General features: G+C 39.7%; 1 long non-coding RNA gene across 1 annotated transcript; it reads right to left on the reverse strand.

Moving 5' to 3' along the window:
- Positions 1-823: 823 nt before the first annotated feature.
- On the reverse strand, positions 824-15,779 carry LOC142157618 (uncharacterized). The gene is made up of 3 exons (XR_012692528.1): positions 15,531-15,779; positions 14,557-14,659; positions 824-1,777 (listed from the first exon to the last, which is right to left on the reverse strand). It is a non-coding gene; the product is annotated as an uncharacterized LOC142157618 (long non-coding RNA).
- Between the last annotated feature and the right edge of the window lie 12,021 nt (positions 15,780-27,800).

Consider the following 27,800-nt stretch of genomic DNA (forward strand, 5'->3'; position numbering starts at 1 on the left):
ATTTCCTGTCCTCTGACAGCCCCACTGACTCTGATGCCCAAAAAACTTATCTCACTTACTTCCTCCTTTCGTCTCTCCCAGTAGACTTAATCTTACAACCGCTGTGATAGACAGTCCCTTGACCTTGCTTTCTCCTGCTTCAGCTCCATCTCTAACTTCTCCAACTTGTCCTTCCTTCTCTCCGAACACGACCTTTTTTCCTTTAGCTTCACCTTACCTCACCCAAGTCCACCAAAATACTCTCCACTCAAACTACTTCACGGTTTACTAAAAGAACTCCTCAATCCTATTACTACCCTATCCAGTCCTGCCCTGATCAGGATGCCTCTTTCTACAACATAACACTTCAGGCCTAGGTAATGCACCACATTCAGTCTCCGACATTCCAAACCTCACTCATGGCCCACCAAATAGACCATAATTAGAATACTAGCTCTCTCATTTATTTTGTCCACCTTGTATGGTCCTGTTTTATATATGCTCTCTTTCCCCATTGTCAAGCAATGTGGATCACTGTGGTGCCTTAAAAATCAACAATAATAATAATATGCCATCATCATGAAGATTCCTATTGACACTGTACACTGACTCTAAGCTTAAGACTCATAAAGGTTGAAGTGTTCCAAAAGAAATTCTATTAGTATGAACTTGTATATGAGAACTTTATACTTTCTTCAATTCTTTGAGTTTTTCTGAAACTTGATTTAGAATGATAAATATAACATTCAATTTGTATTTGAATAAAAGACTCTAAAGACAGCAGATAATAGAGCACAAATAGAGGACAGCTGAGCTTCAAATATTATATTTTAACAGTTGTACAACAAGAGCAATTTACAATTCATTCCTACCCCTTTCTTCCCAATGTATGTCATCTTCAAAATGTTTCAGACAGGACCTTTACTCATCAATAATTAGGAGTCAGCTGACAGAAGACGTCTGCTGTACCATGTGAGAGGTGTGCAACCAATCAGCACAGAGACCTCATCTTTTCTATCAGGCTGTTTGTTGTTTGTTATGGCCTATACATACACTGACCAGCCACAACATTAAGACCACCTGCATAATATTGTGAAGGTCCCCTTGTGCCACCAAAACAGCTCTGACCCGTTGAGACATGGATTCCACAAGACCTCTGATGGTGTCCTGTGGTATCTGGCAGATCCTTTAAGTCCTGTAAGTTGTGAGTTGGAGCCTCCATGGCTCGGGCTTGTTTTTCCAGCACATCCGACAGATACTCAATCGGATTGAGAGGTCAAGTCAACACCTTGAACTCTTTGTCATGTTCCTCAAACCGTTCCTGAACAATTTTTGCAGTGTGGCAGGGCGCATTATCCTGCTGAAAGAGGCCACTGCCATCAGGGAATACAATGGCCATGAAGGGGTGTACTTGGTCTGCAACAATGTTTAGGTAGGTGGTACGTGTCAAAGTAACATCCACATGTATGTCAAGGCCCAATGTTTCCCAGGAGAACATTGCCAGAGCCTCACACTGCCTCCTTCGGCTTTCCTTCATCTCATAGCGCATTCTGGTGCCATCTCTTCCCCAGGAAAATGACGCACATGCACCCAGCCATCCACATAATGTATTAAGAAAATGTGATTCATCAGAACGGGCCACCTTCTTCCATTGCTCCGTGGTCCAATTCTGTGGTCATTGTAGGTGCTTTCGGCGGTGAACAGGGGTTAGTATGAGCACTCAGACCGGTCTGCGGCTACACAGCCCCATACGCAGCAAGTTGAGACACACTGTGTGTTCTGACACCTTTCTGTCATACTGAAAAAGGGAGAAAAGAGAAAAGAAATGTATTCAGGGTGGTGCACGAAGTACTCCCATATATTTTGCTTTTTATTATTGTATTTTGTATTTGTTGTTCATTTCTTGTTATCTAAAACATCTATTTGGATAGTTCCAATTAAAATTTAACCTTTATTGATTTTTTATTAAAAATGCATTATTTTAAAAAACAGCAAAATATAAAAGAAAACCAGTGAAATGTGAATAAATCAAATTGTGAAATAAAATACTGGATAAAATACTCGATACACTTTATTTGAGCTCCTGTCTTTATTTGGGGTTATGATTCCATGTTCAGATATGACAGTACGAAAAGACAATTTATTCTCTTGGGTTTCAAATTCCCCTTTCTACCATAGATGTCACTCTTACTATGAGGTTAGGTTTTAGTGTTATAATTCTTTATACTGATCTGCTGCTGTTCATACGGTTCACTCTGGACAGTGTCGGACTGGGGCATGAAGGGCCCACCAGGGGACAGCAACGCTAGGGGCCCACCAGAGAGGGTGTGGCCAACCATCAAAGAGGCGAGACCAGACACTAGAGGGGGAGTAGTCAGCCCACAAAGGACAGCTAGCACAATAGTGTAGTATATAAAGAATGCAGTGTGTATAAAGAGTACAGTCTTGATCTGCACCTTAGATTGGGCAGAACTGTCACCAAAAATCGGGATTATCCCACTAGACCAGGCTTGACTAACCTGTGGCACTCCAGGTGTTGTGAAACTACAAGCCTTAGCATGCTTTACCAATATATAGCAGCCTATTGCTGGAAGGGTATGCTGGGACGTGTAGTTTCACAAAACCTGGAGTGCCACAGGTTAGCCAAGCCTGCACTAGACTCAGAACATTTGACAGACTGTCCTACCTGTTCTTGTCACCACCTGTGGCTGCTGGTTTCTTTAGCTGCAGCTTGTCTGGATCCTGGAATGTTGAGGGGTCCTATTTGGAAAAAATAATGGGTACATTTAGAAAATTCCAACCAGCCCCGGCGTTAAATCAATAGGACCCACATTTAATACTTAGGACTTCCTCCAGCCCCAACATAAAAGTAATAAGTATTCCCATTTAATAAACCTATTTCCCTCCCAACAGACAGCCCCTGCAATAAATTAATCACATTTACATATAATAAATATACCTATTTCCTGCAACCGTCACTGCCATTAAATAATTCATATTCACATTTAATAAATATACCTCATGCTCCTCAAACTCAGCCCCACATTCAATTAATAGCGCCCAAACCCACCCCATCTTAAATTAATAGTCCCCACTATAAAATTAAATTGCCCCATCTTCACCCTACAAAGAAAATAGCACCCATTATTTAGCCACCACCTACCACACACACATTACATTGCCACAAGCCCGTTGTGCCATCACACACACATTACTGCGCCCCTTCATCACCATGATGTGCCTCCTTATAATCACACTGCACCCTCCATGCTGCTTTTGCTCTCCCCTTCACACACTGCCATACTGTCTGTGCTCCCCCTTCACACTGCCATGCTCCCCCTTCACTCTGCCATGCTCCCCCTTCACTCTGCCATGCTCCCCCTTCACTCTGCCATGCTCCCCCTTCTCTCTTCTATGCTCCTATTTCTGTTCCATGCTCCCCCTTCTCTGTTCCATGCTCCTATTTCTGTTCCATGCTCCCCCTTCTCTGTTCCATGCTCCTATTTCTGTTCCATGCTCCCCCTTCTCTGTTCCATGCTCCCCCTTCTCTGTTCTATGCTCCTATTTCTGTTCCATGCTCCCCCTTCTCTGTTCCATGCTCCTATTTCTGTTCCATGCTCCCCCTTCTCTGTTCCATGCTCCTATTTCTGTTCCATGCTCCCCCTTCTCTGTTCCATGCTCCACCTTCTCTGTTCCATGCTCCCCCTTCTCTGTTCCATGTTAACCCTTCTCTGTTCCATGCTCCCCCTTCTCTGTTCCATGCTCCCCCTTCTCTGTTCCATGTTCCCCCTTCTCTGTTCCATACTCCTATTTCTGTTCCATGCTCCCCCTTCTCTGTTCTATGCTCCCCCTTCTCTGTTCCATACTCCTATTTCTGTTCCATGTTCCCCCTTCTCTGTTCCATACTCCTATTTCTGTTCCATACTCCCCCTTCTCTGTTCCATGCTCCCCCTTCTCTGTTCCATACTCCTATTTCTGTTCCATGCTCCCCCTTCTCTGTTCCATGCTCCCCCTTCTCTGTTCCATACTCCTATTTCTGTTCCATGTTCCCCCTTCTCTGTTCCATACTCCTATTTCTGTTCCATGCTCCCCCTTCTCTGTTCCATGTTCCCCCTTCTCTGTTCCATACTCCTATTTCTGTTCCATGCTCCCCCTTCTCTGTTCCATGTTCCCCCTTCTCTGTTCTATGCTCCTATTTCTGTTCCATGCTCCCCCTTCTCTGTTCCATACTCCCCCTTCTCTGTTCCATGCTCCTATTTCTGTTCCATGCTCCCCCTTCTCTGTTCCATGCTCCTATTTCTGTTCCATGCTCCCCCTTCTCTGTTCCATGCTCCCCCTTCTCTGTTCTATGCTCCTATTTCTGTTCCATGCTCCCCCTTCTCTGTTCCATGCTCCTATTTCTGTTCCATGCTCCCCCTTCTCTGTTCCATGCTCCCCCTTCTCTGTTCTATGCTCCTATTTCTGTTCCATGCTCCCCCTTCTCTGTTCCATGCTCCCCCTTCTCTGTTCTATGCTCCTATTTCTGTTCCATGCTCCCCCTTCTCTGTTCCATGCTCCCCCTTCTCTGTTCCATGCTCCCCCTTCTCTGTTCCATGCTCCCCCTTCTCTGTTCCATGCTCCCCCTTCTCTGTTCCATACTCCTATTTCTGTTCCATGCTCCCCCTTCTCTGTTCCATACTCCCCCTTCTCTGTTCCATACTCCTATTTCTGTTCCATACTCCCCTATCACTTACCTTTTCTATCTGCTTCTTCCTTTTCTTCTCCTCTGTCTTGCCGGCGCTCCTCACTGAACGTCGGGCGTGATGACGTCACGCCCGGCATTCAGTGCGGACGGAGCCAGCGCTGCGGTCACGTGAGTTTTTTTTCCTTTTTTTTTTTTTCTATTAAAGTTTCTAGCCCCCCCACCAACGAAGAGGGGAGCGATTCAGGGTCGGGGCCTACCAATGGATAGTCCGGTCCACCGGCGGGCCAGTCCGACCCTGACTCTGGATACCTTTCAGATATTTTTATGCAACTTTTCTTAACAGTATTTAATTTGTGTCTAATTGTATCCTTTATTGTAGCTTGCTAGCAGGAGATGTTGTTTCTGTTTCTACTAGATATAATTATTTGCTAGCTAGCTGCCTCCTATATGCTCCAATCTAACTCAGAACTTATTAGGAGCTATTATATCCAGGTGATTTGCTCACTGCCTCCTCATCGTCCCTTTCTTACTCAGGGCTTGTAGTGAGCAATGTAATTTGTGGAGAGTATTATGCTAGTTACCTGTCTATCATAGCCAGCATTAACTTTTTCAGTAATTTGTGCTACAGTAGCTCTTCGGTGGGATTGGACCAGACAGAATATGCTTCACTCCCCATATGCATCAATGAATCTTGGGCGTCCATGACCCTGTCGCCGGTTCACTAGTTGTCCTTCCTTGGACAACTTTTGGTAGGTATTAACCACTGCATACCTGGAACACTCCACACTCCAACACTCACCTAGCCATCACAATTTGGCCCTTGTCAAAGTTGCTCAGATCCTTACGCTTGTCCATTTTTCCTGCTTCCACCACATCAACTCCAAGAACTGACTGTTCAATTGCTGCCTAATATATCCCACCCCTTGACAGGTGCTACTGTAACCAGATAATAAATGTTATACACTTCCCATGTCAGCAGGAGCAGGCTGGGCTGGGGGGCAGGGGGCACACAAATATCAACTTTAAATTTCAGTGTACAAATAAGCTATCATGTATTTGTGTGCTACATGAAAAAACAGTCAGTATATAACTTATGTGCAAAACAGAATACTAATTTGCACCCCTTGCATTGTAACAAGGTTTTGTCCAGGAGACTGAAATAAGAAGTTTCTTAAGTTAAGATCCTTAATGAATCAGGTCCTAGGTGACTAGATCTCTCACAACTTTCAGTATAGGGGCATTAATCACAACAATGAACGGTCCTCACACTGCAGAGTATTCCTACGAAGTCAGTCACTGGTTAGTTGGTGTGGTTCCAGGTCTTCAGACACGGAATCTCCCACTGGCCGTTATAGCAGTTTCGATTCTCTTCCCACACAAACATAGCTCTCTTCATAGCTCTCTCTCTCTCTCTCTCTCTCTCTCTCTCTCTCTCTCTATATATATATATATATATATATATGTATGTATTTAGATATTTCTATGCATGGTATAATTTCTATGCAGGATGACATAAAAATATATATATACAGTTTGCTCATTAGTTTTCCAGATGTTGCCATATTTCTTTTACCTAATGACTGCAAATTGTGTTAAAGTAAATTCATACTCTTCTTCCTCTGAGGATTTGATGCAAGATCTATTTTAACAATTCCATAAGACGAAATATTGCAGCGGTTTTATTCATTTCAAAAATGAATCATCTCCGTTTATGAGTCTCCTTTGCCTCTTTAAAACAAAAGCCGCACTTCCAATTTAAACAAAGGAGCAATGATTCATTCCACAAGCATCTCTGGATACACTGCACATGAAGGGGAGTTTACGGGGCCACAGGGGAAAGAGGGAGGACTGGCAAGGTCTGTTATAGGTAAAAGCAAGGAAGACTTAACCTAATCCAAATACAATTTTCCGTAGTTTTAAGGATATTGCTGGAAAATGACTCCAAGCTATTTTCTGTTATATTCTATGTGTCTGTGATGCTCTTATGTACTCGTACCCTTGATCATATTGAAGTATTAGAAATGGAGTTAAGTCAAAGGTTTCTGGACCTTCTTTGAGGAAGGAGTTGCTAAAATGACAACTTTATAGAGTACTAAGCCTCACACAACTGCAGATGTTAGAGATAACCTGGCTTTCACCATTTAAACATTGAGGGCCTGATTCATTAGCGATCTTATCTTGTGCAAAAGTTAAGATGCTTATTTTAAGAAGAAACAGGTAGATAAGAGTGAAGTTAAGATAGATTTTCATCTTAACTTAAGAAATTCTTCACTTACGCAGTAAATTTTGCTTCTTATCTCCCTTTTCCGGGCATGAACAGAGTGAATTTGTTTAAGATAAGCAAAAAACGGCAGATAAGATCACTAATGACAAAGGCCCTGAAACTTTTTTTTTTCAATGCAAACTAGTCCATCTTTATATAAAGACTATTATTGATGATTATAATAATTATTATGACCTTTTATTTACTTAACACTAACATATTCTTTACCTACTGTCTAAGGGATTTTTGTATGATTTGTGATACCAACTGTTCAGTGCTACAGAGTTTGTAGCATCTTATTCATAAACAACTCTGATGATGATGGTGATGATGATGATGAGGATGATGATGATGATTAAGGCACATCAGTCTTTACACAGTGGAGCTTACACTTGAATTTCCCTACCACAGACACACAAACATACAAACAAGGGGAACATTAGTGAAGGGTGAAGAAGGGGGCAGGATGGAAGAAAGGAGAGGTGGGATTGCATTTGGGTAGAGGCATTATTACTTTTTATTGGTTGTAAGTCATTAATGTTGTTGCAAAAGATAGTGGTTTACCTGCAGGCTTTTTCACATTGTGTCATTCCCAACACTGTCTACATAAAGTCACTATTGTCATTTTTAAGTGTGTTTCACTTGGGTGAATGCAAATTTTATTTGTCTTTTTTCTGTGAGATATATTTGGCTAAACACACTTTAGCCTTAGTAAACCAGATGAACCATTGCTGAATGCTGCAAACTACCGACGTTATTGCCTCTCCGAATTCATTATCTTCCGATAGTATGAAAAGTAATTAGGTCATTTCCAAGCATTCTGTTGGGTTTATTTTTTTCCCCTCATACCTAATATTGTGCTTTGTGAATTAGTAACACCATACTATCCCTTAAATGTCAGTAAATACTAAATATCTTTCATTATCATTTTTGACTTAAAGTTTACTTGGTACCTTTAATATTTGAGATACCCAGAAAGGACAAATTAACCGAAAAGTCTACATCCATGGCTTCAGAGTTATTCATAAAATGCAATATAATGGAATTATGGTCATGGCTAATGGTCATGTTGTGTTGTGAGTTTCATGTCCTACGAACACATGAGGCCTTGATTCTGCATTAGATGTACGCCCATTTGAGTAGTCCAAATGACAAACGTTTGCACCTGCGCACAAAGAGAGTGCACCCATAAACTTGCATGAAGAGTTGCACCTTCTTACAAACCGGAGAGGCAGGACAGGGGAGAGAAGGTGTGGCTTAACCCAGGCTGAGAACAGTAAGGGCGCTTTCATGCAAATGCAGCTGAGGGAGATCAGCACAGAGAGGTCTATACACTTATCTAGAGCCGTATCGTCTTCACCTGTTAGAAGGCTGGTGAAATGCATGTCTATGACACAGGTGCAGAGCTGAACGTATAATGATATACCTCTGACTCAGCATACAGGTGACCAACATGTGACCAGCTCAGCACTAGGACCATAGTCTATAGGTCTGCCTTCATAGCTGCAAAGAAGCCATTCCATATGATTTATCAAATAAAGGCAATAACGTAGAAAAGAAATTGATATAAACATTTGTACATAAATGCTGTCTGTATATTCTGCTACAAGAGGCAGCTAAACCGCCATTTCAAGCACCTCCATTGTTCTTTCTAGATCATTAGCAGCCGTTATTTATATAGCATTTTACAGAGAACTCATTCACAACAGTTCCTGCCAAATTGGAGCTTACAGCCTAAACTCCCTAACACACATATATACTGAGAGAGAGACTAAGGATAACTTAATAGCAGACAATTAACCTACCAGTATGTTTTTGGAGTGTGGGAGGAAATCGGAGCACCCAGAGGAAACCCACGCAAACACGGGGAGAACATACAAACTCCTCAGAGATAAGGCCGTGGTGGGGAACTCATGATCCCAGTGCTGTGAGGCAGACAACGTGATGCCCTCCATTGAGATAAGATGTTCCACTTGTGTAGTAACAATTTATGTTCCCTCTATACCATTCTCTGTCCCAATTTTTGGAAGAAGTACTTTTGTTATTAATAAGAAGTCTCTTATCAAACATTTAGTTACAAAGATAGATGAAAAAAGGGGCGAGAGAGCAGAGGAGAATGTCTTGGGACCACTCATGGCCGTGTGTAAAATAAACTCCCTGCAGTCCACAGAAATGTCTAAATCAGTGATGGGCCACCTGATACACCTCAGGGGCCACATGCGCGACCCTCTAACCATCAAAAGGGCCGTACACTAACATTAATCTCAGTAATAAGTTAAATCAAAACATCTAATCACAGAAAGAGCCACTTATATGTAATGACATATCAGCACAGGCCTTTCAAACAAGTGTTACAAGCTGTAACAAACATGTGACAACAAAGCAGGAAGCAGCTGGGGGCCACAAGTGGAGCTCAGAGGGCCACATGTGGTCCTAGGGCTGCCTCTTACCCATCGCTTGTCTATATAGAACATAAAACAGTAAACATATTTACTGTACACAACACAAAGACACATTTTGAAGGTCATGTTCCTGTGAGTCCAACTTACTCATTAATAAATCCCTCTTGCTACAAACAGCAAATTACTGCCAAAATAATCCCATGTTTTTTTCTGTTCCTTGTTAAAACTGTGTATGCGGTTACAAGATATTGTTGATAAATTATAACATTGTGAAACATATTCTAATGAAAAAAAAATAAGATTCTGGTTACATTTGTAAATCAAGTACAAAGGTAAATCAATTAAATACATAAAGACACCTATTTATATCATTCATTTCTACATATGTTGTCAGCCTTTGATTATTCTAAGAATTCTGATATGTTTTCTTTTGCAGCCAAATTCCCAGAGGTTTCCACTGGTAACAAACATTTTTTTTTTGTAACTTTGAATCTTTTATTTTTATTCTTCTTTTAGATCCGGTAACTGAAGTGAGATGTTTGACCTGTTTTGTGTCACCCCGACATCTCAGCTGTGCCTGCTCTCCCTGCTTTGCTAACAATTAATTGGTATTCAGCCATGCTACGATTCTGACCATGCTCCAATTAAAAATTAATATCATTCTGGTAGACTCGTTATTATTCAGTTATGCACATTCTGATATCTTGAACGTGTCATTATTAACATTAATGTTATGATCCACTGTTTTTTAAAATGATTATCTTATGCTCTTACAGAATTTACAGTCTATTTTTTTTTTTTCACTGCAAATCTTGTTCAAAGTAACTTGCTATAGACAATTTTCATCTATGTTATTATAGCTCTAAAAAGCCTGATTTAATTATTTTCAGATAAAAAGATTGCCGGGGTATCTTTGTGGACGGGCGGAACTGGACTAAATTTCTCTGTGTCACTTCACAATTATGGTAACAATTCATCAGACCGCTGCAAGAAAAAAAATAATATTTATTTATTCATGATTATCAATTTGGTTTCTATGTTCTTGTGTTATAGTGTTGGGATACTCATCATGGAATCATTTTCATATAAATGAGTTTTTTGTATGTTTGAATTTATAGGAAAACAATTTCTAAATCTTTCAAACTCATGAACAAATTGATTCCAATGTGAGAGGAGAGAGGAAAGCAAATATATTTACTGCGTAATACAGATTACCTGTATTACATAGCTACTATATACAACATTGTTCTCCCCCTTTATTATATTGTTCAAATGAACAGCATCACTTCTGTGTGCAATTCTCATGATCAGTTTTCATTCTTTGTATATAAGTTACTGCACAGTACAATCTCTCCTGCTCTGCGTGATGCAATATATGTTTGACCGTGAGGATCATTTACAAGGTGACTGGCAAACTGCAAAGTGGCATTATTAGTCATAATTTATAGGTCGTCCATCTCGATATATGGGACTGTTCGACATAGTGACTGACTTCAGAGAATGACCAAATCTTATACCTAATGGTGATGAGCAAAACTTACACCTAATGGTGATGAGCAAAACTTACACCTAATGGTGATGAGTAAATTTTACACCTAATGATAATGAGTAAATCTTATACCAAATTATGATGAGTAAATCTTACACCTAATGGTAATGAGCAAATCTTACACCTAAGGGTGATGAGTAAATTTTACACCTAATGATAATGAGTAAATCTTATACCAAATTATGATGAGTAAATCTTACACCTAATGGTGATGAGTAAATCTTACACCTAATGGTGATGAGCAAAACTTACACCTAATGGTGATGAGTAAATCTTACACCTAATGGTAATGAGCAAATGTTACACCTAAGGGTGATGAGTAAATTTTACACCTAATGATGAGTAAATCTTATACCAAATTATGATGAGTAAATCTTACACCTAATGGTGATTAGTAAATCTTACACCAAATAATGATGAGTAAATCTTACACCTAATGGTGATGAGTAAATCTTACACCTAATGATGATGAGTAAATATTACACCTAATGATGATGAGTAAATCTTACACCTAATGGTGATGAGTAAATCTTACACCTAATGGTGATGAGTAAATCTTACACCTAATGGTGATGAGTAAATCTTACACCAAATGGTGATGAGTAAATCTTACACCTAATGGTGATGAGTAAATCTCACACCTAATGGTGATGGGCAAATCTTACACCTAATGTCGATGAGTAAATCCTACACCTAATGTTGATGAGTAAATCTTACACCTAATGTTTATGAGTAAATCTTACACCTAATGGTGATGGGCAAATATTACACCTAATGGTGATGGGCAAATCTTACACCTATTGATGATGAGCAAATCTTACACCTAATGGTGATGAGTAAATTTTACATCTAATAATGATGAGCGGAATATGTTGGAGGATCATACTAGTATGAGCTAAAAGTAATATAAGCCTGAAGATATGGCAGATCGGTAGTAACAACATTTTATTTTAAGTAACAAGATGTTTAAATGGGGTGTATTTGCAGGTGGGCTTGACTTTACGCGATGCTTTTGGACTCGCAAGTAAGCCTAAAATATCCTGAACCAGGTTGAGTAAGTCCTAAATATAACTAGAGTGTACATCAAAACATAAGTAACATGGGATCTTTTCAAGAAACCACAAGAACACCAATGCAGTAAAATACAGTATATCTCTGTCAAGTGCTAAACTATAATCCACGTTGATGAAGGGTGAAGGGTAGGGGACAAGTATGATGGTAGGTGGTACTGTGTGGTGATGTTCTCACAACTTTAGGTTATGAGCATAACAAGTTGACGTGGCATGCGGATTACTTTATGCTGGCACCTCAGAGCTCCGGAGCTGCTTCACTAGTATAGAGCTGCTGCCCGTGCACCAAGATCCCTGACTCCTAACACTACATCGCCTACGCTAGCCTCTAACAGGTGACATCATAAGTAGAATACTTCCACTTTATTCACCAACTGCACAAACAATTCAAAGTCATATATAGCCATAATAAATATAATTGCTTTATGTTACATTGCACATACATTGTTTACCTAGTGACTTGATATGTTCTCTATCATAATCTGATTTCCTTAAAATCATACTGTATTGCAATTTAGAAACATATGAATAACAAATCAGCCTCCAACATGTATGTATGAATATTTATAAGTATGAATGTAGCCTGGTATATACAGTAATTTAATTCAAAATATCATAGGCACAACTTTTTTATTTCTTATGATATTCCTTAGAGTCCCAATGAATTCTTCTATGCCTATAAGTTGTTATATTTCTACAAAACCTACAAAGGAAATCATATTTTGATTTGAATTATATTGTTTTACAAAAAGGTTTTGGGAAAGGCTGTAATATTTTATTTTGAAGCTTAAATATAGGTAAAAAGAGCAAACACACATATTACTATATAACAGCATTGCATTATAGTTTCTATAGTACTGTATATGTGAATGAGAGAGATGGGTTTAGAGAAGTATTTAAATCCTGTTATATTTATTCCATCTTGTGAGTCTCTATTTATTACTGGTTAGCAAGGGGAAACACAGTTACCAGTCACTCAAGTTTATTATCTAACAACAAAGTTGAATACAGCCACTACCAGTTTCTTTATTATATTATTTATTATAATATTTATTATCACTAGTGAATATTCACAATAAAATGTATCCCCACCACTTTTATTTCTCTTTTCTATTGTTGTTTTGTAACACCTTCAAATGTATCTATTTCTTTGTCTTCATTTCTTCACAGTACAGAGCTCAGTCAATGATATAATGCCGTTCATCTCTTTATTTCAGGATATATTATTTTCTTGCATTTTTGACTCTTTTTTTAAAATCAGATCTTTTTAATTTGCATTTTATATCACACACAACTCACAAAATAACATTATACCCTAAACTACTACCAGAGCTAAAATCTACAAACAGAAAAAGAATAGGTACTAAGAAATTACAAGTTATGTTTTTTTACATTCTTAATAATAAAAACATAATATTAATTAGAATAATGTTCCATTTATGGCTGTTTTACTTAACAAAAGTAATCACTTGGTTAACAAATAGTAAGCACCCGAAAGTAGTTTTAGATAGCGGTGGAAGTGAGGGGGTATACGGTGGTATGTCATACCGCCACTTGTCCTACTGCTTTCATTGTAACACTATCACATTCCATTCACTTACATTTTTCATACCCCCACTTCTAATTGTCCACTTTCACCACTGGTTTTAGGAATAAATGTATCTTTTAGAGTGTAAGCTCTCACGAACAGTGTCCTCTGTCCCCTCTAACATCAGGGGCAAACGGAGGATTTGTAGAGAGGGGTTTCCACACCACACCACCAATGGCCGTGACTAGCATGCATGGGAGTATGGCTAATATTAGACAGTGCTTGGCTGCTCTCCAACTCTTCCTATCCCCATAATATACATGGGCAATGTTGCCTGCACTACTGTTAGGTGTAGACAGCTCTCCCTTTTCAAGCAGAGTCATGTGAAGCAGGGGCAGGGTACAGCCACCCCAATTATACAGTGCCCCAGGCTTGGAGGGGGTTTCTGGACACTGGGAACCCCCCCCCCCCTCTCGGTTTGCCAATGAACATCTCTAATATCCATTTGTGTCCTTGCTCTGTTTCTATGTCTGATTTTGTTTTTATGCATGATCTGTTATGCCTGCTCTCCAGCACTGTAGAGTAAATGATGATGATCCCTATTTTTCCATATAGGCACAAATATCTTTTATGGCTTCGATTGTCTTGTCTTTTCCTCAGGCTCGCTGTCCTAATGCTTCCTTCCCCTATCAGTTCTGTTTTTAAATTGTAGATTTCATCCACTTTTCTCCCTCTTCCCAGTTTTTCTCTTATCATTTTTATTCACTTTTCTCCTTATGTACTCTGCTTTATCAGTATATGTAGTATGTTTTTCACACCTCAGGCTGTTTTATTTGCAAGAACATTTAATTCAGTTATTTGTTTGATTTGTTTATGTTATGGCCTGTACCATGTACCAGGTTTACTATGTATAATTGTTTTCACTTTACCAAACTGATGACAAAGTAAAGTGGATCTTTAATGCTTATACATAGCCCCCAACACTTATCCAGGTGGAATTGTGACAGAATAAGCCCCTCCCTTTAATTATGCAAACCACACCCCCATTTCATAAAACCCTGGACCAACTCCACCTACCTACCATGCTCACTGGCTGGCAGGACATTGTGGGACTTGTAGTACCACAGCTGCTGGAAAGCCACAAGTTGTCTTTCTCTGGGGTTATATATACAGTAAAGAGTTCACTATAAAAACAAACAAAAGTCGACAAAGAACATCCCCAAATGATTCCAATATTTCCAACAAGCAGTCCTTGACAGTAAACTAAGAGTAAAAAAAATTGTGATAACGTCAATTTTAATGTCAGCATTTATCTGTCATCTTTTAGCTTTTCTTTGCACAGAGATTTCCACTATCTGTTGTACAATCCTCTAGTCACTTAAACCCATAATCTCCCCTCACCTTTCAAAATGCATTTATAAAAATAAAATAAATGTTCTTACAAACTCATTTATTCCACCCCCATAAATCTAATTTCAATGTGCCATCTTAGGCTATGTTTGTATTAGTCCTTCCTATATGTCTTCTGGATCCTTCGGCGCTCACCACAAGGCGTACATAGTGTGATTATCAAGATGTTCTTTATGGTTCTCTGAGCAACAATTAGTAACAACCAAGGGGTAAATGTATTAAGCTGCAGGTATGAAAAAGTGGAGATGTTGCCTATAGCAACCAATCAGATTCTAGTTATCATTTATTTAGTACATTCTTCAAAAATGACAGCTAGAATCTGATTGGTTGCTATAGGCAACATCTCCACTTTTTCATACCCGCAGCTTGATAAACAGTGCATTTGTCGATGACCACTATGAATGCAGCTGCTCAAGCTGTTTTCTCATTGCTGTGGCAGGCTTCAGGGTTTACTGACAACCAGTAATGTTTTCAAACTATTGCAATTGTGAAAATGTTTCTGAACTGGGCGAATCATTTCTATTTTAGTTTCAGTTTTATGAATGAATGAATTTGTTGTTTAAAGGCGTTGCCCACTTTTGGAAAACCCTCTAAACAGAACTTGCCCTCAACCCCACCACAAATAACTGGGAGTCCTCCTGGTACCTGAAGCTGGGGGTCAGATTGTCAGCGCAGTCTGCAATAGAGGTCCACAGAGCTGTATGGAAATGAACTAGACTTATGGTAATAAATGCTGTGAGCTGAGCCCTGTATGAAGGAACTACTAGCTCTGTTGGTTTAATGGAAGAAAAAGTCCTTTTGATGAAACAAAGGGGAACAAGGTGATAAGATTATATAATACATTACATTACATAATGTTATATTATAACAGAATAATACATTAAGAACAACAGAGCAGAATTTTTGTGAATTGTGCAGGTTTACAATCCCTGAATCAAAGGCACAAAGATTTTGCCCGTTGGGTCTCTGTGACACTGGACATCTGAACCAAGAGGGATAAAATATGTTTTAGAATTAAATCAATTGCGTGACTTTCGTGCACCCTTACTTTGTGAAATGTTGGATCATCAAACTAGTCTACTCACCCGGATAGTCCTGGAGGCTCCCGAATTTTGGGAGTGCGGGAGTAGAAGTCACCCTCATGCATACTTCACTATGGAAGTGGGCGGGGAGACGGCCATGATGACGAGATTTGCTGCAACTTGCGTTATCTTGGACCGCCACCGTTGTGTGATGAAGTGAATTGCACCTTGCGCAGTGGGGCCATGACTTACACTTGTCCCTCCCCTCCAGGATCTCTGCAAATAACCATCAGATGTTTTCCAAGGTGCAGCCTACAAAGTATATACACACAAGTAACGTATATCAGTCTCTGCTATAGTATAGCCTACAAAATATATTGCACAATAAATATACCATTTGTATGGAAGCACCTAGTGGTCATAAATTATACTGCAGGCTTTTTGATTTTCATTTTTAAAATTCACAGGGTATAGTTATCAGTCAGCAGTTTGCGGCCATTATTTAAAATTGCAATTTTAATAAAGACAAAGCTAAGTAGAGGCTGTAAGAGAAGCAGACGGAGGTTTATTATTCTACTTTGTTTATTTATTTTCCCCCGTTGTGACTGGCTAGGTAGCGGTTTGAGCTATCTGGCTTATCAGAACCAGGTATATAAAAGTTGCCATTTTTCTGGCATTTTGAAGTACGGTTTAGCAAAGCGCAACGTCATAGATCACATGGTCTGGATACCCGCCATGTAAAACAATCTGGATGGCGGTCTCATACCATGCGGATTTCTGCCTTTAGTAAATCGAAAACCACACATAAAATTGCCAAAAATGTAGTAAATTTACCCCTTAAGAAATAAGAAATAAAACAATGAAAATAAATGCCACACAATTCTAATTAATTTGGTTTAATCTGACAAGTATAACTTTACATTCTTGTGGATATATTGTCACTACCATATTACTCACAAGGATGCACTGTTCACAACAGTAGCGTGTAGTGTGAGCAATTCTAACTTGTCTCTGTAAATAAGTGTAACACTCTGCTGGGTTTAAGCCGCTGCTTGTCATGTCTCTTGCAGAAGTGATGCTGTTTTAACCTGACCACTTGGTACCAAAAGGTTATTTTTGTCTCCTCCAGGAACTAATTTTTGTTTTGTTGGTGTTATCAGAGTAAAAATTCCCCTAGTGTCTGTAATATGATGATGATACCGAGAGCTTAGAAGACAGGTCTCACTTCTACATTCAGCTGAAACAGCCTAAAACAAGTATTTTTCGATCTGTGTTTCAGCCCTGGCTGTGTAGACCTGAAGTATTACACTGTTTCCTTGCATCGTTCTTTCCCCTGGGTTCATTATAATACAGGAAAAGAAAATCAATAGAAATATTGCTACAGTATTCGTTTTAAATTTTTCTTTCATTTTCTACAGGTGACTTTAATGTATTGGCTCATGCATTCACTCCTGCAGCTTTTACACAATACTTGTTCCCTTAGTCATATATATCTGTCATTGGGTAAAGTTGTTTATTGTCTGTGATACAACATGTGATGCTGTCTGCATTAGATAGAATTGTATCCATAAACTAACTCTGCACTGTATCCATAGGCAACAGCTTCCCACCCCCATTCCCTATACCCAGCACTGGGCATCCCGCTCTAGAGCAGAGCGAGGAAACTCTTCTGTGGATACATGGTCGGGGGGCTTTGGGGTGAGGGCCGGGGAGTGGGGGTCTCGGTCTGGTGGCTCGGCATCACCTCTTGACCTCGTAGTCGCTACACCCCGCACACCCTCTCATTGTTACGCTACTGGCTAAGATGAAGAACAAAACCCATTGGATATTATCATATGTCATGTCCTGGGTATTATTGATATAAGAAATGCAACTTAATGAAACAAGTGAAGTGTTTATATTTAACTAAATGTGTCTAATAGGCCATGTAAGAGCTCCTTTATCTCATATTACTAGATGAGGAGAACAAGAGAGGTGAGAACAGAAGACTAAATCTTCATATATCACCATCAATGGCATGCAGGCTCCTCTGGAACACATGAACTGCTACAAATTAGCAAATATATTCATCGTTTGTTCAGCTTTTTTGGCTTCTGATTCGGAGTCCACAAACTTTGAATACTTGACTATCCATGCAACAATTCTGACATGTATCTTAAATGAACCAATCAGAATGTCAGGAAAATACCACATGATTACAGATCCTGGTAACCTCCTCCTTCTCCCATATCCATTTGCATTTCATTACTGATTGTGAAACATTATGCTACATTTTTTTGGTAGGGACAGTAAACCGGCATTATTAAGTTTAACACAATTTACTTTCATTGTGTAAGAGAGTGGGGAGTTGATCTCTAAAAGTATAAAATGAACAGGGTTAAGGACATGCACTAGACTTTCCCCAAACCCCATTCCGGACCACGCTCATTCTTCTCATTCTGGCTTCTTGTAACTCTTTGTGCACTCTAATTCAATCTGAGCTGAGGTCATATGTGCTGCGTCCCAGCCCCTTGGACCGCCCATCCGGAGGAATAAAAGGTAGGTAAGTATGAATAAAGTGCAAGTACAAATAAAACAATGGGACAAGCATAATAAGATCTAATAATATAGTACAAATATACACTTTATTATATTAACGCTAACACAAGCCAAAATGACTAAGTCCTTTCATTATATTGATATTGAATTACAAAGATGCAAAAGGCGCATGACATAAATAACATATCTGGAAGATATTTTACTGGTTAATATTTTCGTTTCAAAAAGACAAATGTTTATTTTGGTTCTCTGGATGCACGGCAAACTCCTTTTGAATTGAGTGTTGTATCTGCCAATACTTTATTTGAGTAAAATGCTTCAGTCACAAATAATTGGCAAGACATTTTTACCTTAAGGGGAGACTTACTCTTCAAAGCACACTGCATTCTGTGTTTCCTTCAATCTGTGCCTATGGGAAAATCTATTCTTGATCAAGACAATGAACAAGGAAGAAAGAAAGAACCCCACAAAATTGGAAAACACAAGAAGCAAAAAAAAAGGGTTCTATGAACAAAGTGGAAAAAAAAGTGTTGTCAGATAATAAAAGGAATTATAATAAAAGAAGGATTAAAACTAAAATACAAGAAGGTTTACATAAAAAGGCAAAACTGTATGTGCAAAAGTTTGGAAACTTAGAATTCAAGTTTTCTTTTAGGAAAAAAACCAAAGATTTTAGGGAAAGGATTTTTCTGCATACATGTTCCTCATAGTTAAAGGGGATGTCCACATGGGAAAATGGCACTGGTTATTAAGTAAGGGTTTGGTTCCTCTACAAATTGCTAAATGTAGGTGGGGTAGAGCATTCCTAAAGTCGACAACCCTAATTAAGGATCAGTAAATATTAAAATTAGATATTTTATGTAGGTCCCACCCACCAACTTGCTGTTAAACAGCAGGGATTCTCTAAGAAGCCTATTTGGGCAAATACAGATTTATCATCTTCCCATCTTTGGCTGTAAAGCCATGCTGAGCAGTTGAAGATGGAATGCCTGCAACAATGAGGAAGCTTTCTCTTTCTCCAGCAGGGCTTACTTTGGGAAATCTTGCACAAAGAAAGAAGGTGACCAGGTGAAAAGACTCATAAAATGACATAGAATTTGTAAAATTGAGACAGACAGCCACAACATGCAGGGTTAATGAAAAGCATTGACAACAACTATCTTTTTTGTTTTGACTGGGGCTGGGAGAAGTCCTGGCTTCAGGTGGAAGAGGGAGTCAACTTCACCTCCCTTGGTTGTTTCACTTGAAGCCAGAACAGTTGTTAGCATAATGACCCAACTTCGCCTGCCTTTAATTAGGTATGGTTGGGTGATATAAAGCTGTAAGGTCCAATCACATATAATTCTGACCCCATCTTCCCTTGTCCCTCTTTTATGCTCCTAGAAACCTCCTTCTCCCTCCCAGCCGCAGCCAAAGCAAAAAGACGGTTGTTGTCAGCGCTTGTCCTTAACTCTGCCTGTGTGTATCTAGCAAAATTAAAACATGAGATATTGGTTCATATTTTGATCAAAACATCTAAAAAACGTGACGCTCTGTACTCACATGCTTTTCATTTACAGGAGAAACCAGGGAGAGTGGCTCATGCAAACACGAGAACAAATTATTATTTGGTTTAAGGTGGAACACTACAATAATTATTACAGTAATTTATTTATTGCAAATAACATGTTCTTAGTTTGCAGATGGGTCACAGCAAGGCAGAAAAGCACTGCAGTCAGGGGACTTTGGATGGCACAGGGAACAGCTATGGGAACATCACCTTTGTGGGGGCTCCCTTGTACAAAGCCGAGGGAAGGTGGGTGGGATCTTCAGGGCCTAAGTTCTGGGGTCTGGTGGCTCAACGGTTATGGTTACAGTATCGATTGCTGTTTCGTTGCCACCATTTTGCCAAAATTTATGAAATACAGCTGCGACCTCTTCGCCACACACGTCCTGCTGTTTTTATTTTGTCAAAAGTTGTGGATTTATATAACCTATCTAGAAAGTGGAGCGTATAAACTGTTAGGCGGCTTATAGAATATTGCTATAGTGCTTGTTTGTTGCCTCAGTTGTGGCTCTTTCATAACATTTGATCTCCTGCATTTATTCCAAAAAGACCATTAACTCGACTTTATAAATTGTTGTGTCAATCCAATTGCTTAGGATTTATGCCATTCATCATCATTTATTTACATAGCACCACTAATTCCGCAGCACTGTACAGAGAACTCACTCACATCAGTCCCTGCCCAATTGGTGCTTACAGTCTAAATTACCTAACATACACACACACAGAGATACACACACAGACTAAGGTCAATTTGTTAGCAGCCAATTAACCTACTAGTATGTTTTTGGAGTGTGGGAGGAAACCGGAGCACTGGGAGGAAACCCACGCAAACACAGGGAGAACATATTAACTCCACACAGATAAGGCCATGGTCGGGAATCAAACTCATGACCCCAGTGCTGTAAGACAGAAATGCTAACCACTAAGCCACCATGCTGCCATTACTGCAAAATATATATGCTAATGCTTTACAATAATACAGATGAACACAAATGCATACATATGTATAATAGTACTGTTAAAACTACTCTGATAATGACCAGGGGTCTGATTCATTAAGGATCTTAACTTGTGAAACTTCTTATTTCAGTCTCCTGGACAAAACCATGTTACAATGCAAGGGGTGCAAATTAGTATTCTGTTTTGCACATAAGTTAAATACTGACTGTTTTTTCATGTAGCACACAAATATCAACTTTAAATTTCAGTGTACAAATAAGCTATCAAGTATTTGTGTGCTACATGAAAAAACAGGCAGTACTTATGTGCAAAAGCAGACTGATATAAGAAGTTTCTCAAGTTAAGATCCTTAATGAATCAGGCCCCAGGAGCGGTAAAGCTTAAATTACTGCCTCGCCCAGACACTTACATGAGAAATGTGAATGCGTGACCCGGCTTATTTAAATATTAAAGCATTTTTTCATTGATTTTCTTCTGCTTTGCCATCTTGAGATGGCGATAATGGACAAATTATTGTGGGCGGTAGTTGTACTGCCGCAATCATTGTTAAATAGGCTTTCACAGGTGAGACCCGGCAAATCTTTTTGCCGGCAAGGGATACCAATGTCAATAGCTCTGCTATCGACGGCAGTGACCCTGTAATAGATTGGGAGAAGCCCTATCTCTGTTGAAAGCACCCACACCCTCTGAAGGCACTACTCTGCTCTGAAAATCCGCTTTATGCCATTCTTGTTGATTGCTAGCTATTGTTCACAATTTATGTCTACACATTCTGCATATCATATCTCTCTGTGAACTTACCATCGCACAGCAGTGGAAACATTTTATGTATTAAAATTATAACTTTTATTTTTGCTAAAAAAATCCTACTTCTTTCTAAGTTTCTCTAGTATTGAAATGATTCAACCATTTGGTCCAGTAACCAACGAGGTGAAATATAAAATACATTGTATATGACTGCACCGCATCTTAAAACCGGCAGACCATTAATTTATCCGTTCTCATTATAAAGTGGTTTCCATTTAATGTTTTTTGTTGGTTTTTTTTAAATTGGCCCTGAATGAACAAACTGATATATATTCATAGATTAATGTTCACAAATCAAAATAACTTTGTACTTTTTTTTTTTTAAGGAAACCTTTATCATAAAAAAGCATTATGTTAAAAAACCAACACCCCGCAGAGATGTGTACAAATGCTATGAATAAATTATTTAATTACAGTGTAGGACTCAATTAATTCATAGGATATATTAGACCACCCTAAGACATGAAGAGTGTTTCAAAAAGTATCCTGGAATATGTAGGTCAGGGAAACACTTCATCTTGTATAATTGCTTTTTTCCTCAACATGGCAAATGGTTTTATACATATCCTTACATTATAATAATAATATTAAGCTATTTTAAATTAATATACATCAAAAATAGAAATTCTGCCATGTAGTCAGAACCAGGGTGTAATCTTTAATGGCGAAGACATATGTACATTTTTCCCTCCCTCTCAATCATGCTTTCATGTTCCCGTCTTCTTTAATTTGATATCGCTCTTTTGCATATGTGCTAAATGTTTAAGAAACCAGTTAAAAATGTTTCTTTTTTTTTCTTATAGAAAGTGTATAATGTAAACGGAGAAGGACAAAGCGCTCATTTACAGGAATTGCATTTTGGTGCAAATTTGGCACGAAACCTTACCCTCCCTGATAAGCCCTACGTTGGTGGGAATGTCCTGGATCTCAGACATGAAAGTGGTCATGGCATCACGGGTGATTGGGCATGGTCAGGCACATAGGGCCATGGTTTTGATGGATCTGGTTTGGGAAGAATGGGCCATAATTTGGGTAGATCATGGGAGGATCTTGGGTAGATCATGGGAGGATCTTGGGTAGATCATGGGAGGATCTTGGGTAGATCATGGGAGGATCTTAGTTTGTCCTGATTTTCCTTTATAAATTATTGGCATGACAAACCCATAGCAACCAACCAGACACTTTGTACATTGTCAAACTTGCATTAGACAGATAAAAGCTAATTGCCAATTGGTTGCTATGTTAGCATTACTTGCTTTATGGGAGAGTGCACAGACTTTTTCTCCCCTGAAAAGGACCTGGGGCCTGATTCATTAAGGATTTTAACTGAAGAAACTTCTTATTTCAGTCTACTGGACAAAACCATGTTACAATACAAGGGGTGCAAATTAGCATTCTGCTTTGCACATAAGATAATTCCTGGATGTTTTTTCATGTAGCACACAAATACTTGATAGCTTATTTGTACACTGAAATTTAAAGTTGATATTTGTGTGCTACATGAAAAAACAGTTAGTATTTAACTTATGTGCAAAACAGAATACTAATTTGCACCCCTTGCATTATAACATGGTTTTGTCCAGGAGACTGAAATAAGAAGTTTCTTCAGTTAAGATCCTTAATGAATCAGGCCCCTGATTCTTCCACTACCTTTCCTATGCTTACAATGGGATGCCTTTTACACCTTACAGCCACCCTTTTGCTGAACAGCATATTTTTAGGTACTCTTCAAGCAATGGTTATTGGGAAGGTTCCGAGGTACATTCCAGTTTGACTAATTGGGGAGTCATTTGAATATAGATATCTATTGCTGCTTTTAATGTGAGTGTCTCTGCACTCACCTTAGTGCAGTAAAACACATAGTTGGTGTACCAGTGGTCCTAGAAGGTAGTCTCCTTTCTGTGCATTTATTTAGGGCGGATTTTCTCTTTTCTATCGTTCTTCCGCTGTATGTTTATAGCTCTTTTGCGATGCTCGTCTATAGCAGTGACGATCAGCTCTTACCTCTGAATGTTTATGGCTCTTTTGCAATACTAGGGAGCAAGACTGATGAGTTAAATGCTTGAGCTCGCTCCTTGTAAGCTGTGTGATTCCCTGAGTCTATTCAGAGTGATCTTGGGTCAGGTAAAACAGAGACCATTGATGTTGAGAGATCAGAGGCCTCCTGAGGATGAGAGTGTAGAAGTCAGGAAACAGAGTGAGTGTACCGAGGTTGAGCGAGTGTTAGCTCTGGAGCAGGAATTGGAGGGTGAATGTGAGAACCCAACTTTACTATTCCCAAATAGGACTATATATTCATATTTAGAACCTTAGACTCACTATTAATACCAGTGGAGAACAGTGTAGAAGTTAGGAGACAAAGTGACAGTCCCCAGGTTGAGTGGGTGCCAGCTCTTAGTACTTTAGACTCACTATTAATACCAGTTACAAGTCAGGTTGTCCTGTCTGAGTGTGAGTCTTGGCTCCCTTAAGAAAACTGTTACATGAAGTTTGGAGAAGACACCTTAATTTGCATCCAATATATAGGAGGTTTTGGTAAAGTTTTTAAGAATAAAACTAAAGTGATTAGTGCCAGTTTCTTTCCTCCACACCATCGTCTGTTCCACCACCTACACCCTGAGAACTGGTGCGTAATGGTGCATGCTGATGACACGCCTTGGTATGTGTATCCGCCATCCTTGCTGCTCTGGGACCTGCTTCCCTCAACCGTCTTCTCTGACCACTATTTTAGGAACTCTTGGGGCTATATTTACTAAACTGCAGGTTTGAAAAAGTAGAGATGTTGCCTATAGCAACCAATCAGATTCTAGTTATTAGAAAAAATAGGTATTAAAAAAAACATTGATAGTGGTGTTGGGGTATTATAGAATTACCATTTAATGTGATCAAATGCTCTGATTTATTGGATATGTATCATTATTCATGTTTCTCCGTACGAATTTGGCCTTAAGTATTTTTCTCTATCACTTTTATTTCACCTTTAATTCCCCAATCATTATTATTCCTCCCAGATTTATCCCTTATAAAACCCCAACCTCACTACAGAGATGAATTAATTGACTGTCATTATCCCAGATCCATTTAAAGACAATACATTCTTAGAAATGCGGAACTGATACATACAGAGGGGAGTGCCATACAGGGGAGTGCCATACAGGGGACTGGCAAAACTAAAGTGGAACTCTAACATTGTATCAATGAACCTTCACTCGGATGCTTCGTTGAGTAACAGCCAGGCAGATCCTCACATCTCTCAATGGCCCACTGCTGTCCCATTGAGCGGTAATGAGAGGTGGTGCATTAGAAGCTGGGTTCAGGTAAGGCAGAGATTGGCAACCTACGGGACAAGTCTAGTATGCCTTGCCAACTTCTTCCCTCACTTTTTTTTATATTATTATTTGTATCATATGCCAAACAGGAACCAACTCTACAAAACTGCCACAGGCTACAGAATAATTGATTTTTATGCTGCGCCTCTAACAAATACTATGGGGTATATTTTCTAAACTGCGGGATTGATAAGTAGAGATGTTTTCTATAACAACCAATCAGATTCTAGCCGTTATTTATTTAGTGCATTCTACTAAATGACAGCTAGAATCTGATTGGTTGCTATATGCAACATCTCCCCTTTTTCAAACCTGCTGTTTAGTAAATATACCCCATGGTCTACACCCACTATGTGGAATTCCTCTTCAGAATGATCAAATTCCCAAACCACCTTCTTAATCTCCATAAAATATTTTTCCCACTCACTCATCCTCTGTACAGTTCTCATAAAACTTCTGTTTCCACACCCAAACAACCTATTCACCTCAAACAAGCATTGCTGTGTGACTGGATCATATAGGCCCACTCAGCACTATTTTCCCATTGAAATATGCACTATGTGGCACTTCCTTTGCCCTATAGCTTGTACGCTTGTGAGCAGCACTGTATTACCTCTTTGTCTATTTGTTAATACCCAGTTTTGTTTTATTACTGTGTATTCTCCCAATTGTAAAGTGCTGCAGAAAATGCTGGCCCTATAAAATAATAATAATAATAATAATAATAATAATAATAATAATATAATGTTATTACATCTAACCACCAGTAAATCTTAAGTTAATACTTCATTTTCCCACTTCTGATCCAGCTCACCCATTGTGCAGGGCTTCAGTGAGAATCCCTGCTGCAATAATGCTGTTAGCTCATAGCAAGGGGACGACCATCTTTGCACAGCTGCATATACACTCAATTTGGAACGTGTGTCTCTTTTTAGCGTTAGGTGACAGCACTCAGCCAGATGTATGAGAAGTTCGGCCGCTCTTCAGAGGCAAAGGCCAACTGTGGGAAGTCAGAGGCGATGCTCTGCGGGCAGGGGCATCTGTCCAGGACCTGATTAAGGATCACAGGCGCCCTGGGCTACTACACCAGTTGCCGCCCCCCCCCCAACCAATGTGTATGTAAATATATATACACACATACATACACAAAATTGTAAAATATTAATACATAAAAACACACTTCATTCTGCCTCATCTCTCACCTGATCTTGCAGCGTAGACTACCTGATGTTCTCTTTTTCTTGTTCTTGGAGCGTTGTCAGTTGGCCTCTGGAAACTGGGAGTCCTGTATTTAAAATGTGCAAAAATTGCATTATAGTGCAAAATTTTAACAAACCCTGAATGATTCAAACACAACATTCCATTCTGACCATATAAAACAACCCCTAGTACAGACATAGACAATAAAATATATGAAAATTATTTACAATCATATATTAGAATCTACCAGCCCTGGCTGTCTAGTATTTAGCATTCTAGTCACAGCCACACAATACAGAGATCATGCCCCCAACAAGATATTTCATCAGCTCCCCCCGCCAGTCACTACATCCCCCCAGCCATTTTGATCACCCCCACCCGAAGGTTTATGACCCCCACCATCTATTTCATCAACCACCCACTCACTTGCTCACCACCCCAGTCAATTCATTAACCCCCTCCCCTCAGTCACTTCATTACCCCTCCGTCACTTCATTAACCCCCCTCAGTCACATCATTAACCCCCTCCCCTCAGTCACTTCATTACCCCTCCCAGTCACTTCATTAACCCCCCTCAGTCACTTCCTTAACCTCCCCAGTCACATCATTAACCCCCCCTCAGTCACTTCATTAACCCCCTCCCCTCAGTCACTTCATTACCCCTCTGTCACTTCATTAACCCCCCTCAGTCACATCATTAACCCCCTCCCCTCAGTCACTTCATTACCCCTCCTCAGTCACTTCCTTAACCCCCCCAGTCACATCATTAACCCCCCCTCAGTCACTTCATTAACCCCTCCCGGTCACTTCATCAACCCCTCCCAGTGACTTCATTAACTCCCCCTCAGTCATTTCATTAACCCCTCCCAGTCACTTCATTAACCCCCCTAGCTACTTCCTTAACCCCCCCAAGTCATCTCCCTCCTCCTCCCCCCCTGATATTTAACAAATAGAACTTACCTTGAGTCTGACACTTATGTCTTCTTGACAGGCAGCTAACAGCACATCCCATGCTCTTGGCTGCCCTATCAGTGCAGCACGTGTGGTCTTGTGATCATCTCACATGACCACACTATGCTTAGCACCGCAGCTGCACTGACAGGTCAGCTAACAGCATCGGATTTGCTGTTAGCTGCCTGTATCAGTGTAATTGAATACACTGACAGTCGGGACCACCCCATTGAGATCAGGGGTGGCCGATCACGGAGGAGGCAGTGCTAGACATTTTAGGTAGTAAATTGTTTTTTCAAAAACTTGCTAATTGTGCCGGCGCTGCGCCCCCTAGGGACCCAGGGCCCCAGTCTGCGGCCTGATCAGCCTAATGGTTGATCAGGCCCTGCATCTGTCATTCCCCGCTGCATTCCCCTTCACAATCAAGTCAAACTTCATCAAGATTCTGAGAGCTTGGTTTGGTGGAGAGGGAGCGGCCCTGAAGTGTTGGGAAGAGAGATTTACTACTGTGAGGCAGAAAATTGGTTTTTCAAGCCCCAAAAACCTTATCAGTGAAGGG

This window comes from Mixophyes fleayi, chromosome 5 (assembly GCF_038048845.1).
Source record: "Mixophyes fleayi isolate aMixFle1 chromosome 5, aMixFle1.hap1, whole genome shotgun sequence".
In the NCBI taxonomy this organism is placed as follows: Eukaryota; Metazoa; Chordata; class Amphibia; order Anura; family Limnodynastidae; genus Mixophyes; species Mixophyes fleayi.